Raw genomic sequence first — 16,220 nt, 5'->3', positions numbered from 1 at the left:
GGGGACTCCTGGAAAGGCACCTCAAAACAGGTAGTTGTGGTGATACTTTCCCCTCCTTCCTCTTCTGCTGCCTGGAATGTGGATTTGATGCTTGGGGCTCTAGTTGACACCTTGGAGAATATGATGTGTAGTAGACAGAATGATCAGCCGCCAACGATGTACATGTCCTAATGTCCAAAACCTATGAATGTGTTTCCTTACATGGCAAAGGGGATATTACAGACATGATTAAGGTAAGGATATTGACATGGAGAGATTATCCAGGTGGGCCTACATGGAATCAGTAGGGTGATCAGATAAGGATGGGGATATTTTTGTGTCAGTGGCCTTTGAGCTGAAACCTGGATGATGAAGAGGAGCAATGTGTGTCAAGAGTAGGACCTGTTCAGGTAGTTTAGGCAGGAGGAACAGTCCAGCAAAGGTGGGTGGGAGCTTTGTGTATTAGAAGGCCGTTGTGACTGGCCATCCAGAGAAATGCAGAATGATAAGGTCATTTAGTGCCAGACCAAGAGAAGAAGTCAGCATTTATTCTAGGTATTGTGGGAGGGGGGATGGTCTTAAGTGGAAGTCATTGGCCCCAGTGTGAATTCTAAAGAGCTCTCTCTGGATGATGCCATTTCAAGCATGTGAAAAGCTGATCCACCATATGGCATGGTCCAGTTCCGTCATGCCAACTTTCATTGGTCCCTCCTGGGGCCTTAAAGATTATATTATAGCTGACTACTGATGTGCATGCGAATTATGATCCAGGACATCACAGCTAGGCTGCCTTTATTTATTTATTTATGTATTTATTTATTTATTTTCGTGGTTTCTACATCAGATACAGCTTTCTATGAGGCTGATAGATATAAATACTTAGGAGTATTTTATGGATCAATGAAATATTAATGAACCTGGAGGTGCTTTAAGTTTATTTATAAAGTTGGGTCATCTATAGATCAAATACAAATGTAATTATAATGAATATCTTTGATAAATTTGGTTTTTAAGCCCCAATCCATGTCCTACTTATTTCGAACAATATGGGCTCTAGGCCCACAATTCCTTAAATGCAAGTCCAAAATCAAAAAACCACCTGCAAACCAAGCTTCGTTTATTTTAAATTTTTAAATAATTAATCTGATGACCAAAATGGAATTAAACTGCCATGAATATATACATTGTATTCATCCTGCTGAGTGGGAATATTTATATGGCTCACTGCAGAAATATTGAGTTTGATTACAGGGATCTGGCCTAGTCCCTTTAGGGAGTGTTACCTAATGTATCTGCTCTGAATTACCTAAGATTCAAGTAATACCTAAATTTCAAAATATATGGGGCCTAAAAGGTTCGAGATGGAGGATTATGCCACAACCATACGTGACCATTTCTTCAGAATGCATAATAAGAAAAGCATTTGAATTGTAATTGATAATACTTGAAAGTTGGGGAAAACATGTAAGAAATCATAGGTAGAGAAATAGCACAAATACTAATAATACTTGCATTTGCCTGTCCCAGTAATTTGACAAAACATTTATATCATAAACATCTATCTTGTCTGTAGATAAGGAGGGGGAATATTATCCTCCTATAAGCTCTGTGAAGTCAGGGACTAGGATGATTGTTTTCACCGCTGTATCCTTAATCTTTAAGCGAGCCTGATAAATAGATGCTCAATAAATATTTGCAGAATGCAATTATTAAGTCAGTTGAGCAGGCTGGGGGTGAGATTTTAGGTGACCCACCAAGTTCTGGGGTTGCTGGACTGGAACTCAAGTCTTGCAATACCTACACCAGTGTTGTTTCTCCCTGTACTATCAACGCCTCGCCAAAATGAAAAGATACGGAAGCCCTTTCTGAGGTCATCAAAGGGGTTAGACTATAAAGGAGGAAGAGGACTGCAAGAGCATCACTGGCAGTGAGAGACTGTGAAAGCAAACTATTCACTCTGAAAAATGAAACCTATTAAATTCGAGGCATTGTAATTTCCCAGTGTGAGACTGTGGTACCAGAGATTAAATTCTATTGTGTGTCTACAATCCTTGTTACCAACGATGTTTCGTATTATTAACTGAGATTCTAAGAATATCAGCTCTCCATAGCTAAAGTGCTGTTCTGCTCCTCATGTCAAACAATTTGCATACATCTAAGGATTTGTCCTTGATTTGTCTCTCCCTTATTCCCTGTACCCTATTTAGAAGCCAGTCCTGTAGACTACACCTCCAAATATATGCTGTGTGTGTCCACTTCACTGCCCACGTGGTTCCCATTTGGACAACTCCAGCAGCTTCTGAGCCGGTCTGTGTGCTCTCTGTTCTTGACACGGCAGGCATACTGCTCTCTCAAAAGATGGGAACTGTCTTAAGTTGTGTTCCCCGGCAGCAAACCCTGAGATGAAGATTTGTGTGAAAGCAATTTGTTAAGGAGTGTTCTCAGGAAAGTCCAGAACAAGAGTGGGGAAATGAGGCCAGGAAGAAAAGGAGGCAGAGCAATCAGGCAGGCTCAAGGAGTCCTGGGGAAGGTGACTTGGACTTAACCCACAGGGGAGCTTTGGCATATAGACACCACCTCAAACTGCCCCAGTCAGGAGCAAGGGAGCTGGGGTATTGATACTGCTTTTACCTTTCGGTCATTTGTCAGGGCTGCAGCCAGGGGTCATATATTCACAGACAACTCAGTCTCTGAGTATGCAGGAAGGAGAGTATCCTTACAACCCCCCAGGAAATAGGCATGGTGGTTACTTTCATTCTACTGACAAGGAAACTGAAGCCCAGGGTGTTTACATAAATTGCCCACATCCACATAGGGGTGATGGAGATAGACTATGACCCCGGAGGTCTGTTTTAGAGTCTGTCATCTTACCCACAGCTTTAAATGATGCTATAATATCTCACAGGCAAGAAGGGTGGGAACAGCAGGAATGCCAGAGGAGAGCTACAAAATTACTGGCTTATAATTTTCCAGAATGTCAAGGTCATGAAAATCAAGGAAAGACCAAGGGATTATTCCAGACTAAGAGGATAGAGGCATGAGAACTAAATGTGATTCTGAACTTGATCCTTTTACTACAAAAGCCATTCTTAGGACACTTGGAGAAACATGAATGGTATCTGAGGATTAGGTGGCAGGAATATATCATGCTAGTTCCCTGATTTTGATGGTTGATTGTGGTTATGTAAGATAATTTTATGTTTGTAGGAAATACACACTAAAGTGTTTGGGCCATCAGGTCAGCAACATACTCTTCTAGTTCAGGGGAAAATAGTTCTTTTTTTCCAAGTAATACCTGTAACTTTTCTGCACTTTTGAGGTGGCTTCAAAATAAAAAAAAATTTTTTTAAATCCTCAAGCAACATTTATTGAATAATTATGTTAATTACAACTCTTAGCTTTAAATTTCAAAATAGGTATTTAGTAAGAACATAGTCTTAAAAGCCAGGCTTATTACAGGAAAGCACTATTATTCTGGCTATTTCCCAATCTGGGCTTTTACACCTCAGGGACCAGGGCTTGTGGGCAGACCACAAAGTAAAACTTAGAGTGGGAAAGGTGAGGTTATGAATTCAGAGAAATTTCTGATCACACAGGATGGGAAAAGCCCTCAGAGGACAGAAGGAGGAGCCCAGAAATGTGGCCAGGATAGAGGATGGCAGGAATTGTGGCAGGAGTATCCTAGTTCTAGGTTTGAGGTCACCTAGGACTTTGGGTCTAGAACACAATTCTTTTTTAAAATTAATTAATTAATTAACTTTTGGCTACGTTGGGTCTTTGCTGCTGCACGCGGGCTTCCTTTTTTAGTTGCGGCGAGCGGGGGCTACTCTTCGTTACGGTGCGCGGGCTTCTCACTGAGGTGGCTTCTCGTTGCTGAGCACGGGTTCTAGGCACGCAGCCTTCAGTAGTTGTGGCGCATGGGCCCAGTAGTTGTGGCTCATGGGCTCTAGAGCACAGGCTCCGTAGTTGTGGCACACGGGCTTAGTTTCTCCGCAGCATGTGGGATCTTCCCGGACCAGGGCTCGAACCCATGTCCCCTGCACTGGCAGGCGGATTCTTAACCACTGTGCTACCAGGGAAGCCCTAGAACACAATTCTTTAGTTTGAAGTTTTGGGAGAATGTGAACCCTTCAGGAAAGTACTGTATTGGGCACAGGGGTGCCTCTGACATGGTTTGGGGCAGGATACTACTACCAGTCAGCCTGGGCAGCCTCACAGGGCCCCCATTCTCCAAGCACGACAGGGGAGCAGTCAACCCCTGTACCAAAGAGGATGTGGAAATGTTATATGTTCCATTTGCCTGGAAGAAGACTGGGTTCAGGAAAAGAAAGTTTAGATGACTGGGACTTCATGCCATGTTGAGAGGCAATGGTGAGATCCATGATCACTAACACCAGGTGCCAATGCAGAGCCCAAAAGAGTAGGTGGGTTCAACTCCACCTTGGTGGATACCAGCCCAGGATGCCCTCTGAGCACGACAGTCATTGCAGTAGGATGGAGGGAGATACCCGAAGACTGTGAACAGAAGGAACCAACGTGGAAGGGGAGCTCGTGGGCCAGACACACCTTCCCTCAGCTGTGAGAACGTAGCCTTTCCATGGCACCCCAGTGGATCTGGGGAAGGGGGCAAGAACACTGAGACTGAAGAGAAACTCTGAAAGGTTGGAAAATTACGCCAAAAGAAAATCTAACAAAAAGAGCAGTGATGCCTTCAACTGATCAATGCTATCACTAGTAATGACACGTGAGGACAAAAAGATTATATGTTAGAGAAAATGATTTATAGACTCTGATTCCCTCTCCCCCTCTTTTTTAGGCAAAAGCCTTGGAATGTTATTAAGCTTGACATAGTTAAAGTCACAAAAGGAGGCCAATGGGGCTGGAGCTTGGAAAGGTAGTGGTGGAGATACTGAGGGTGAGGAAGGAGAGGAAGCAGGGTGCAGACCATGGAGGGCCTGGTGGACCACAGTAAGGAGGTCTGGGTTTTATATTAAGTGTGATGGGCACTTATGAAAGAGTTTTAAAAATGAGCACAGGGACGTCCCTGGCGGTCCAGTGGTTAAGACTTCGCCTTCCAGTGCAGGGGGTGCAGGTGCGAGCCCTGGTCGGGAGCTAAGATCCCGCATGCCATGGGGCCAAAAAACCAAAACATAAAACAGAAGCAATAGTGTAACAAATTCAATAAAGATTTAAAAAAATGGTCCACATGGGGATATATGTGTATGTATAGCTTTGTTATAAAGCTTTGTTACAAAGCAGAAACTAACACACCATTGTAAAGCAGTTGTACTCCAATAAAGATGTTAAAAAAACCAAAATGGTCCACATCGAAAAATCTTTAAAGATGAGCACAATGTGATTAAATCTGTGACTTGAAGTGATCATTATGGCCTATTGGGTAGAAAACGGAGGCTCAGAGAACAGGAAAGAGGCTGTTGCAATGAACGATCAGAGATGGAGTGAAGTGGGTGGATTCAGGATGTAATTTGGAGGTAAAACTCCCAGAGCTGCTGATGGATTGGCTGTGGGAAAGAGGAAAAGCGAGAAATTAATGATAATTCTCAAGGTTTTGGCTTGAATAAGTCAGTCAGTGATGGAGGAGTAGATGGAGCCATTGACTGAAATGAGAAGATTGGGGAAGAAAAGTCTGGGGTGGTTGGGGTGAGTCAGGACTCGAGCAGAAAAGTCTGGGGTGCTATTCCACTGCTAATGCTTGGCTGTTCTTTCAGTCAACACTAAAGATCATGGATCTCTGTCAGACTGTTTCCGACATCAAGGATGGTGACAGTGCATACAGTACATCTAATGTAAAGCCATTCCCCAGGCCATGTGTTTTCCTATAAGGTTTTCATTTAGTTGTTAGTTTATTAACGGCACTGTTTACATTTGCACTTGGTTGCCTTGCTGTAATTAAAATAACTCCTGAATTTATCACTTGAGCCCTAAAGAACGACTGAAGGCTTTACATGATGGAATAAGTCTCCATATTCTGTTCTCTTTGATATGAACAACCATATAAAGTTTTCAGACACATATAATGTTTGACATCACTCAAAAAAAAAAATGTGCAACAGAAATATTCCATGTTTAAAGCAGAGCTGAAAAAAAAAGACTGAAAAAATTCCATATTGCATAAAAGAAAGAGTTAGGTTGCCACCAAAGTGAAAGGAAATCAGTGGGACGACTTTGGAGACTCATTTCAATCTGTTGTTGATATTGTTTTCTGGGAGTAATTTTCTCAAAACGTTAATAGTATTGAGTTTGCCTCTTGATTCTATTATTTTTGACCTTGCATGAGTGTGGGCTAATCTTACATGCCATAAAATTTCCTTTCACAGCTAAAATTATTGTATGACTCTGGAGGAAACCTCCAATCAGGTCAGGCACCCCCCCTCAGGATTCTGATGAACGTATAGGCAGCAGTAATGAGTTATGTTGACTTCCAATACACTTTCATGTTGTTTACATTTTATTAAATGGTTTAAGCAGGGTCATCATGTAAATGATCAACGTATTGACTGAAACACTCAAGCCTTGGAAGGATTGAAGGTCAGAGACAACCAACCCGATTGGTCAGCTTGAATTTGAGTCAATAACATAAATATATATTTGGCTACAGAATCGAAGCCAACTTCATATTCATTATTCTGAAAACCCCACTAAATAAATAGCTACAAAGTATACTATTGGAAGACACCTTTTCTACTTACAGAGTAAGGCTCCCCGTTAGGACCCCTCGAAAAAAACAAAAACAAATAATCCAAACTGAAGGAATTCAGCAGAGTTCAGGAGAGTTGCTGAAGACAGTGAATGGGAAACCAAAAGCTCTTGAATGGTTTTCCTGGGAAAAGAATAGATTTATTGTTGGCTCTAGGTAGGGGCAATTTGGCAGTTGTTATTTTCAAAGGGTTTATGAAAAAGTCACAACATGCCATTAGCATCCTTTCAGCTCCCCACCCTGCCCCTCCTACATGTCTCCATAGGAGGTCAAACCACCCGTGAAGGGCACTCCCCACCCCACCCCTGGCCTTTGGTATCATAGTTAGTCTGTCTGCAAAGACGTTTGAAGATTTACTGGCACAATGCTAACGGGTTTGCCCACACGTACTTAGAAGAGTATTGCTAGAAGAGTTAATTTGCCTCTTAATGATTTAATTATATGCTACAGCTCTGCTCTACAAGAATAACAGTGTTCCTTACTTTCCTGCCTCGGCTGGGGATGCTGATTTTGGAGACTTTTGGAAAAGAATGACATTTGCTCTACTTTAGAGAGCGGCCAGTTGAGTCACTGGGGAAGAAAGGAGCCTTTTCCCATGCCACAAAATAACCTTTCCCCACTCATCCATAATGGAATGAGGTGAGTCTGTTGGGGTAACAGTGATGACCATTATGAGATGTGCTGTGATTTTTATTCACATTGTCTTGATTGAGCCTGTGAAGTAATATTAGTCTTTATTTTCATGTGAGTTTAGTGAGGTTACCTGGCTTGCCTGGTACAGAAAGTGGATGAGCTAGGAGTCCAACTGAGGTCTTTTGACTCTAAAACACAAATTTGTTTCCCAGTACTTGAGCTCACCTTTCTGTGGCTTAAAAGGCCTTACTCTGCAGTACAGGTTGGGTTCTTTGGAAGCAGATCCTGAAACAGAACTGGAGGTTCAAGATGTTTACTGGGATCAGTGCCTATAAAAAGCAGGGGAGGAAGCGAGAGTGGATAGAGGCAGAGGTAGAACTGGAAGGCAGGCCCAATAGGGAGAGCTCTGGGGCTGGCATTGCTCCTCACAGTGTCCTGCATCAGGCAGAAGTGGCTAGACCTTTGCCTTCGTTTCCCCAACTCACTCTGTCCCTACACCAGCTGCTCAGAGGTTGTCATCTGGCGTCAGCTGGCATTTCACAGCTGTGGCAGCTCCTGAATTCAAGGAGAGACAGCTGGGCAGCAAGCCTTTCCCTGAAGAAAGGTCTGGGTGGTGCATCTCTGTGTCTACAACACAGTTTTCAGGTATATCTATAGAAACACTAATCACTCAAGAGAGACACAGAAGAGGAAGTAGAAAATTGTAGGATTCTGGACCAGGATGTCTTGATTCATATCCCAAATCCACCACTTCCTGGCTAGGGCATGCTGGTAGGTTAATTGAAACTTGAGATCAATTGAATCTGTAAAATAGGCATACTGGCAGCATTTTACTGACTTATGATGAGGACTAGGAATCATTTCTGTAAAGTATCTTTGGTCAATGGAGGATATTGTTATGAACCTCTGGAGAAAAGGCCCAGATTCCGGGCCACCCATCGGTCTCCCAGATGCAGACCTGAACATGCCTTCTCCTTGTTGTTAGCATATTCTTTGCCCCATTGCTGGATTATCCTTTAGGTCCTTCATTGTGAAATCCCATCCCGGAGAGGCTGGGAATGAAAGAGGGGACTCCCTGACCTTGGAGTCCTATACATGGTCATATTATTAATGTAATAGTCCTTCCCTGGACCTCAATGCAGCCACCAGTCTCCAAAACAAGGGTTTCTCTCCTTTGCTCTGGGCTTAAAGGGAAGCTAAGCACCAAGACAGCTGGGTAGAGCTTGAGGCCAGGGGTGACTGTGCACTTACCTTGCATGCTCAAGATTCAGGGGGAGGCAGAAGGATCCTCCTGAGAGGTTTTTGAGGCTGATTATGTGCTGGCCACTGAGTCTTGCCTTTTGCATGAATTTCTCATTAAGTCTTCACAGCAACAATTTGAAAAAGGTATTATCTCTGGCTATATTTTAATGAGAAAACTAAAGAGGCCTGCAAAAGATGAGGAAATTTCTTTAGTCCCTATAGCTAGCGAATGTTGGAGCTCAGAGTTGAACCAGGGCAGTCTGACAGCAAGCTCAAAGTGAGAGGCAGGTGGGAAATGTAAGGAGAGTTGAGCATGTTCCTTTCTGTGGAAGCTGTGAGGTCTTACACTCCCTGTGTTGGTCTTGCTACAGTGGGCCATGGGTCCTTTTCTGTAGTGAAAGTTTAATTGTCCTACTCATTCAATTTGTCCTGGCTTTAATTTCATCTTCCTACAGATTAGATTCTTCCAAGATTCTGCTGTAGGTGCTTGCATGTTTGACATACATATAAGAAATAATATGCAGAATCTTAGATGGAAAATTTCACTGGCAATCTATAAGAATTCTTCCCTATTTATTGGACTTTTCCCCCTGATGACTGTCAGTTTTTATATGTTCTCTGTCTCCATGCCAGATATCAAGTGGAATTATTATCAACTTTACTTATATGATGTTTATCAGTTAAATCATACTTAAGCTTCACATAAGGTAATCACTGAATGTAGAATTCTAAAGTCAGACTCTCCTGGGTTAAAAATCCTAGCTCTACTATCTATGTAATGTGACCCTGGTCAGTTTTTTAAGCTTCACTTCTCAAACTTTCCATCTGTAAAATGGGCAAAACGTTACCTATGGAGTTGCTCAGTGAGGTAATAAATTTAAATGCCTAGAAATTCTGATTACCATTATTACACAGTTTTCTATGAAGGATAAGAGAACAGATTTGAGGATGTATTTTAATTACATAGCAGGATGGTTTTTGTGTTTTTTTATTTGACCCTTTTTTCTTCAGGTCATGAGGACAGGGCATAAGGAACAACAGTGATTACTGATACACTATCTGTTTCAACTCCCAAAAGGTTATTTCCAAAAATAAATGATCTGAGGTTTTTAAGAGGTGGCGGTAGGGGACAGCTGAAGAACTCTTGAACCTTTAAAGAGGTCCAGGTGGACTCGATTTCTCAGTAGAAATAAAGGGACTTCCTTCCTCAGAGGAAAAGAGACACCAAGTGATAAACCAAGCACCCTCTTTGAAAATTTCCCTGTATATTTGTCCCTAGAGGAGTGTGCCTCAGGGAGATTTATTGTTCGAAGCTTTTAGCCTCAAGCTTAATTTTAAAAGTATGTATTTCCCTAGAAACAGAGCAGCTCCATTTAGAAGTCACAGGTGCCCCCAAGCTGTGCTCAGAAGTTTACCTCAAGTTTCATTTAATACCAGTCTCAGACCTGGAGGAGAATTATTTATTTCATCATTTGGAAAAGAAATTATGCTTCTTCCACTTCCCATTTCAGTCCCTGCCGTCTTGTGGATGGGGACACGTACCCTGAGAGATGAAATACGAGCAGGAGTAAAGCCAGAGCCCTACTGATACGTAAAAATACTTAAGTCAGGGACATCACCTTCCTGGCAACTTGATCCATCCTACTTTTATAGTGAGTGTTAGTTGGAGTTTCCCCAGGAGCCAACTCCGAGATGAGGATTGGAGTTTAGTAGTTTATGTGGAGGTGAAGCCAAGAAACAATGGTAGGGGAGTAAAAAGGTGAGACCAGGGTGGGAACGTGTGTCACCAAGGGAGTTACCACTCTGGACACCGGGAACGTACTCCTGCTGGGGAACCGGCAGAGGCAGTAGAACACACACCTCTGAGTTGTCCACCCCAGGGGTGAGGGAGCTGGGGTGTTTATACACCAGTTTCTATCAGTCATTCGCTGAAGGCTGCCTCAGGGAGCATTGATTCTCCGGCACTTTGGGCCTCCCATGTTGCGGGGTAGACTTGGAGGTCAGAGAAAGCCCTCAGTTACAAAAGACATCAGGCCAGTGTGGCTTGAAGTGGCAAAGGCTGAGCAGGTTGGGGTTGGCACCAATGATAACGACTCAGTGCTCTCAGTGGGTTGAGTCTTGGCCTCCCAGTTTGTTTTAAGTCTATTTAGGCCCTGTGCTTGGTGCTGAGGTGACACAGATGATTAAGATCAAGTCTGGCCTGTAGGATGCTTACAGTTTAGTGAGGTAATTGAGGGAGACAGGCACGTAACAAATAATTTTTAGTCAGTGAGATTAGTATTATATTATGATATACCTAATAACATGTGTATCATTTGTGCCAGGCTATATGCTAAGCACTTACCTAGATTAATTTATTTGATCCTCGCAGGAACCCTGCAAAGTGGGTGCTTTTATTATCTATTTTAGAGATGAAGAGACAAATTTCAAGGTTTTCATCCAGCCTGGGGAAGAGCCAGAATTTGAACACAGGCTGTCTGGTTCCAGAACCCCATCCTTATCTGCTACACTATATATATCAGAGTTTCTCAACTTTGTCAGTGTTGACATTCTGAGCTGGATAATTCTTTGACTTGGAACTGTCCTGAGCATTTTAGGATGTTTAGCAACATCCCTGGCCTCTACCTCCTGGAAGCCAGTAGCACCCTCCATTCCTCTGTCCCCACCTTCTGAGTGGTGACAACCAAAAGACTCTCCAGATATTGCCAAATGTGCATTGCAAACGTCCCCAGTTGAGAACCACTGGTGTCTACTATTCAGCAAACAGTATTTCTTAGGAAGTGTTCCTAGAAGGCAGATGAAAATTCTCTCTTCGTTATTGTTTAATCTTCCTTCCTACAAAATAAGAACAGAAGTAGTATTTTGGAGATGATCGCATCTGTAAATCAATAGCAAAATATCTTTCAGTGCAGAGAAAATGGAAGTAGGAATCAAGTTATTGAAAAGTAAGGTTTTTTTGTGCATTTGAGTTGTGCACTAGGCATTCTTGCCCCTGGCACTCTGTTTCATGCCCTTTGAACAGGCTGTTTCCATGGTCATTTATTTTAAATGTTGTCTTGCAACTTGATTGAGAAATTAGTGAAAAGACCATTAGGTGAGAATGGACAGTGAGTTCTTATGGAGCCGTCTGTTTTATTATTTTCCATTTTTCTCCTTGGGCTGTTTTACTCGTGCTTTTTTAGAGGTCTGCTTGGAGCCCACCTCACCCGAGTAAATGAATCCCTCTTCTTCCTGTCACAAGCCAGGAGATTCCAAGCTTTATTTTTCAAATCCTTCAAACCTAATTTTATCCATATGACTTCTTAGAGCAGGTCAAGTTAGAAAACTGATCCTTGAGATTTGGGGGCATTTTGTGTGAGGACAATAGTCATAACTTTGGCATTAACATGTCCTTATTCATCTCCCTTCTTTCTTCTGACAAAAAACTGTCTTTAATTCAGTCTCTTCCAAATTTGGCTTTATAGCTAATCTATTTGATCAGAGAAGCTTCATTTTAGTGTTGGAAGCCTGAAGAACTCACTTTTTCAATTGTTCGTAAAAGTATAATCCCATGATGTTGAAACATTCTTTATAACAAAGCATTTCCTTGTGCCTTTGGATAAGTTATTGAACAGTACTTTGTTAATCTGCTTACACTTCTCGATGACCGATGCTTTTGATGGTCCCTACCCCTGCTTATGAAATAAATAATCACCTTGATGATTTAATTCAGTTTGTGTGCTATTTGTGAGAGGTGAAATGCTACCATGGTCCAGAGTGTAGGCTCTGGAGTCAGACAGAACTGGATTTGAATCCAGGCTCCACCACTACTAGCTTTGTGAGATTGGCCAAGTGTGGCAGGCAGGCTAATGGATCCCCCAAAGATGCTGGTGTCCTAATCCCTGAAACCTGTGAATATGTTACCTTACCTGGCAAAAGGGACTTTGTAGATATGATTAAGTTCTTGAGGTAGAATATCGTGGATTATCTGGGTGGGCCCAATATCATCACAAGAAGGGGATCAGAGTCAGAGAGAGAGATTGGAAGATGCTATGCTGTTGACTTTGAAGATGTAGGAAGAGGCCACAAGCCAAGGAATGCAAGCAGCCTCTAGAAGCTGGAAAAGGTAAGGACACGTGTTCTCCCTTAGAGCCTTCCAAAGGAATGCAACCCTGCTAACACCTTGATTCTAGCCCAGTAGGACCCATTTTGGACTTTTGACTTCCAGAACTGTAAGATAATGAATTTGTGTTGTTTTAAGCCACTAGGTTTGTATTAATTTGTTACAGCAATAATAGGAGACTAGTATAGCAAGCAACCTAATCTCTCTAAACCATTGTTTGGTCATGTACGAAGTTGAATAATCACTATTTATCCCATTGGGCTATTGTGAGGTGTACATGAAAGTTGTGCTTGGCCCTGGGCCTGGAGTAGAGTTCATGCTTAAAGATACAGAATTAGTCATGGGCTTTTGGTTTTGCCATGTAGTAGCATCTCCATCATCCTGCCTACTATTAAACTTCCAAAATACCCATCTGTGATGATCAATTTTATGTGTCAACTTGGCTAGGCTGTGGTGCCCAGATTTTGGTCAAATTCTAGTCTAGATATTGCTGTGAATTCCTAGCATCTATATTTGTGGATGTGATTACAGTTTACAATCAGATGACTTTAAGTAAAGCAGATTACCATCCGTAATGTGGGTGGTCCTCATCCAATCAAAGGCCTTAAAAGGAAAGTCTGAGGTTTCCAGGGGAAGAAGCTATTCTGTCTCAAGACTGTAACATTGAAACCCTGCCTGGGTTTTCCACCTGCTGGCATGCCCTGCAGATTTAGACTGCAGACTGCACATCAACTCTTACCTGAATTTCCTGCCAGACTGCCCTACACATTTTTTGGAATTCTCAGCCCCAACAATCGTGTGAGCAAACTTCTTAAAATAAATCTCTCTCTTTCTCTTTCTTTATATCCCATTGGTTCTGTTTCTCTGAAGAACCCTGACTAATATACCATCCAAACTAAATGCAGCCCACCAAAAGATTTAAGAGCTTGAAAAAGGAAGAGGTAGTACTGACAAGTACATGATATTAAACTGTCTTTCTCTTTTTTGCATTTCCTCATTGACATTTAAAGGGGCTGCACCTCAGTTATTTCCTTTCCTTCACCTTTAAACCAAAAGTGTATAATTAGGATTATGGTAATACAGAATCACTTAAGACAAAATATCACAGCGAAAGAATTGGGATGGTTCTGTGATAACCTTTGTAATGAGGTTTGAACTTGAACTTAAAGTAGAGTTGATATTCAACAAGGATGATTGGCATTGCCACACCAGTTTGTATATATGTCCTTTCCTAAGCCCCTCTGAATGTCCCTACCCTATCCTCGCCACCTAAGCCCCTATCCTAAGACTCCCTAGTAGTCAAGCAGCTAAAGGGTTAATGCTTGCACGGGAGTGCCTGTTCTCATTGGTTGGTGCTGGTGCTGTATAGGTTATTGATTATTTTGGTGTTGCTGCTGCCTAAAAGTAATAGTTAATGGACAAAATTCAATGAAGAATTGTCCAATCGTTCAAGTTGTACATGTCTATAAATGTGTAATTTCAACATATGTTGTCATTTTAAAGAAAAAATAGGTGAAAATCTTCATATTTCACTCCTTTTCTCAGGCAAGATTTTAAATCTTCATTTTCAAGCCATTCTTTTTAGGATTAATGTACTATGTCTCTTGTTTACTTTTTTCTTTAACAGACAGGAAATCAGTTTAACTATTTTTAATTGGACAAATATTTAGATTTCCTCCTGTGAAGATGTCTCACTGTCATACTTGCTGATTCACATATAATTATCCTGTATAAATTATTTTTTTATCGGCCTTGGAAGAAAAGACTAACTCATTCAAACTGCTGGAATTTCTTCCCCCTATTTCATAGAGAAAGTCATTTGCCAAACACAAGGATTTGATCAATAAACAACTTGCAATCCCTAGGAGGCCTGTAAAGGGATTTGGATTGTCAAACATTAACTCAGGATTTGTTCTGGTAGTTGTTAAAAAGTACATAAACATAAGTTTTTTGTTTTTTTTTTTAAACTTCAATCAACCAAAGAGTCAGTAATGGAGAGAAGATTTGGCCCTGTTATTGATTAGTTGCTATCGATGCTCTTCCAAAGAAAGTTAATCAACAAGGTGTTGACAATATCAGCAATGTCTTGCATCTCTCTTGGAAATTGTTGCTTACAATTGTAGAGTTGTTTTACACCGCTCCTTCCTGCCAGGAAACAATAGAGGTAAGCTTGTTTGCACCACATCAAATTTTCTAGGAGCCTGTGGATCATTCCTGTCTCCAAGCTAAGTGCCACGGTGCTGGTAGGCAGGACTGCTAGGCCAGGAAAGGGAAGGTATTCACTGAAACATATTCTAAACTCTTAGTTTGGAACTCTTCCTAATGGTAAAGATCATGTCGGTCTGTCTTGTTAACCCAAATTCCCAGCACCTAACACAATATTGGCCCAGAGTGCTCTAAAGATAGAAGATTTCAATATATGCCAAGGTTGTATTCTAGAAAAATATGCAGGGAGTGATTTGGTCTCTCCTATACGACAAAGTTACATGACAGGAAAATGCTGTTTATGGTAAGGAAAAAAATTATCAATGGGAATTATTTAGTCCTTGATAGAGGCTGAGGGTACATAAGCAGAAAACATGAGGATTATTTTCAGGGGAATTTAATGGAAGATGAAAAAAACATGAGCCACAATCCCAGATAGTGAACATATAATACATCAAATCTATGACTACTGCGCTATACATGTTAACTAATAATTAGATAAATTATATAAATCATAATAAAAATAAAAGATGCTGTATAATCATTCCTCCTTTAAAAGGTGAACTCTGGACTCCTGAATGTGGAAGATCATAGGAGCCCTTAAGCTCTAACTTTAAAGGAAACTCCCAGAAGGAGGATGTGATGCAGGTGGAGAGGGAAGAGTGGACGGAAACTCAAAGCCAGCTCTCTCAAGTCCATGTCGGCATTTGGGAGACTAGATGCAGAAGGACAGAGAGCAGTTGCAATCCGTGGGAGGCCTGAGTTTTTGTTGCCTGATGATTATTCTTCTGTTAGTAAGGAAGGGATAAAGTATGGACTGCATTACATTATGAATCTTGACTTTTGGTGTTTTGAGTCACAATGCCTTTGCTCTCTTCTAGCCAAAGATATCACTTATCAAAAATGTGAAATATAGCGTATAGTGAAATATATCCCTAAAAAGTTTATTCTATATGTACAAAATGATAAGCAAGCGATGTTTAGTGTGATTTTCCAGTATCGCATCCATTAACAAGGAAATAATCATATTCCAATTCATCCTCACAACCCCACCATCTTGAAAGTTCCCCTTAATTTTATTTCTGATACAGTTTTTTTTTTAATAGTAGAAGCTTTTTATTTTTTATTTTTTTAAATTTTTATTGGAGTATAGTTGATTTTCTGGTAGAATTTTTGAAAGTTGGCTTATTCTCTTACTCCTCTTCTTATTTTCAATAGCATTCCCCCTCTGTCATTCTTCAGGTTTTCAGTGTCACATGCATGTTTTCAAACATGATAATTAGTTAATTAACTATTAATCCTCCCATCCTTCCACGCCTGAGAGTGAAGCCTCCTTAAACT

This window comes from Eubalaena glacialis, chromosome 13 (assembly GCF_028564815.1).
Source record: "Eubalaena glacialis isolate mEubGla1 chromosome 13, mEubGla1.1.hap2.+ XY, whole genome shotgun sequence".
Taxonomy (NCBI): Eukaryota; Metazoa; Chordata; class Mammalia; order Artiodactyla; family Balaenidae; genus Eubalaena; species Eubalaena glacialis.
The sequence above is the reverse complement of the archived record's forward strand: the minus strand, read 5'-3'. Positions refer to the sequence as shown.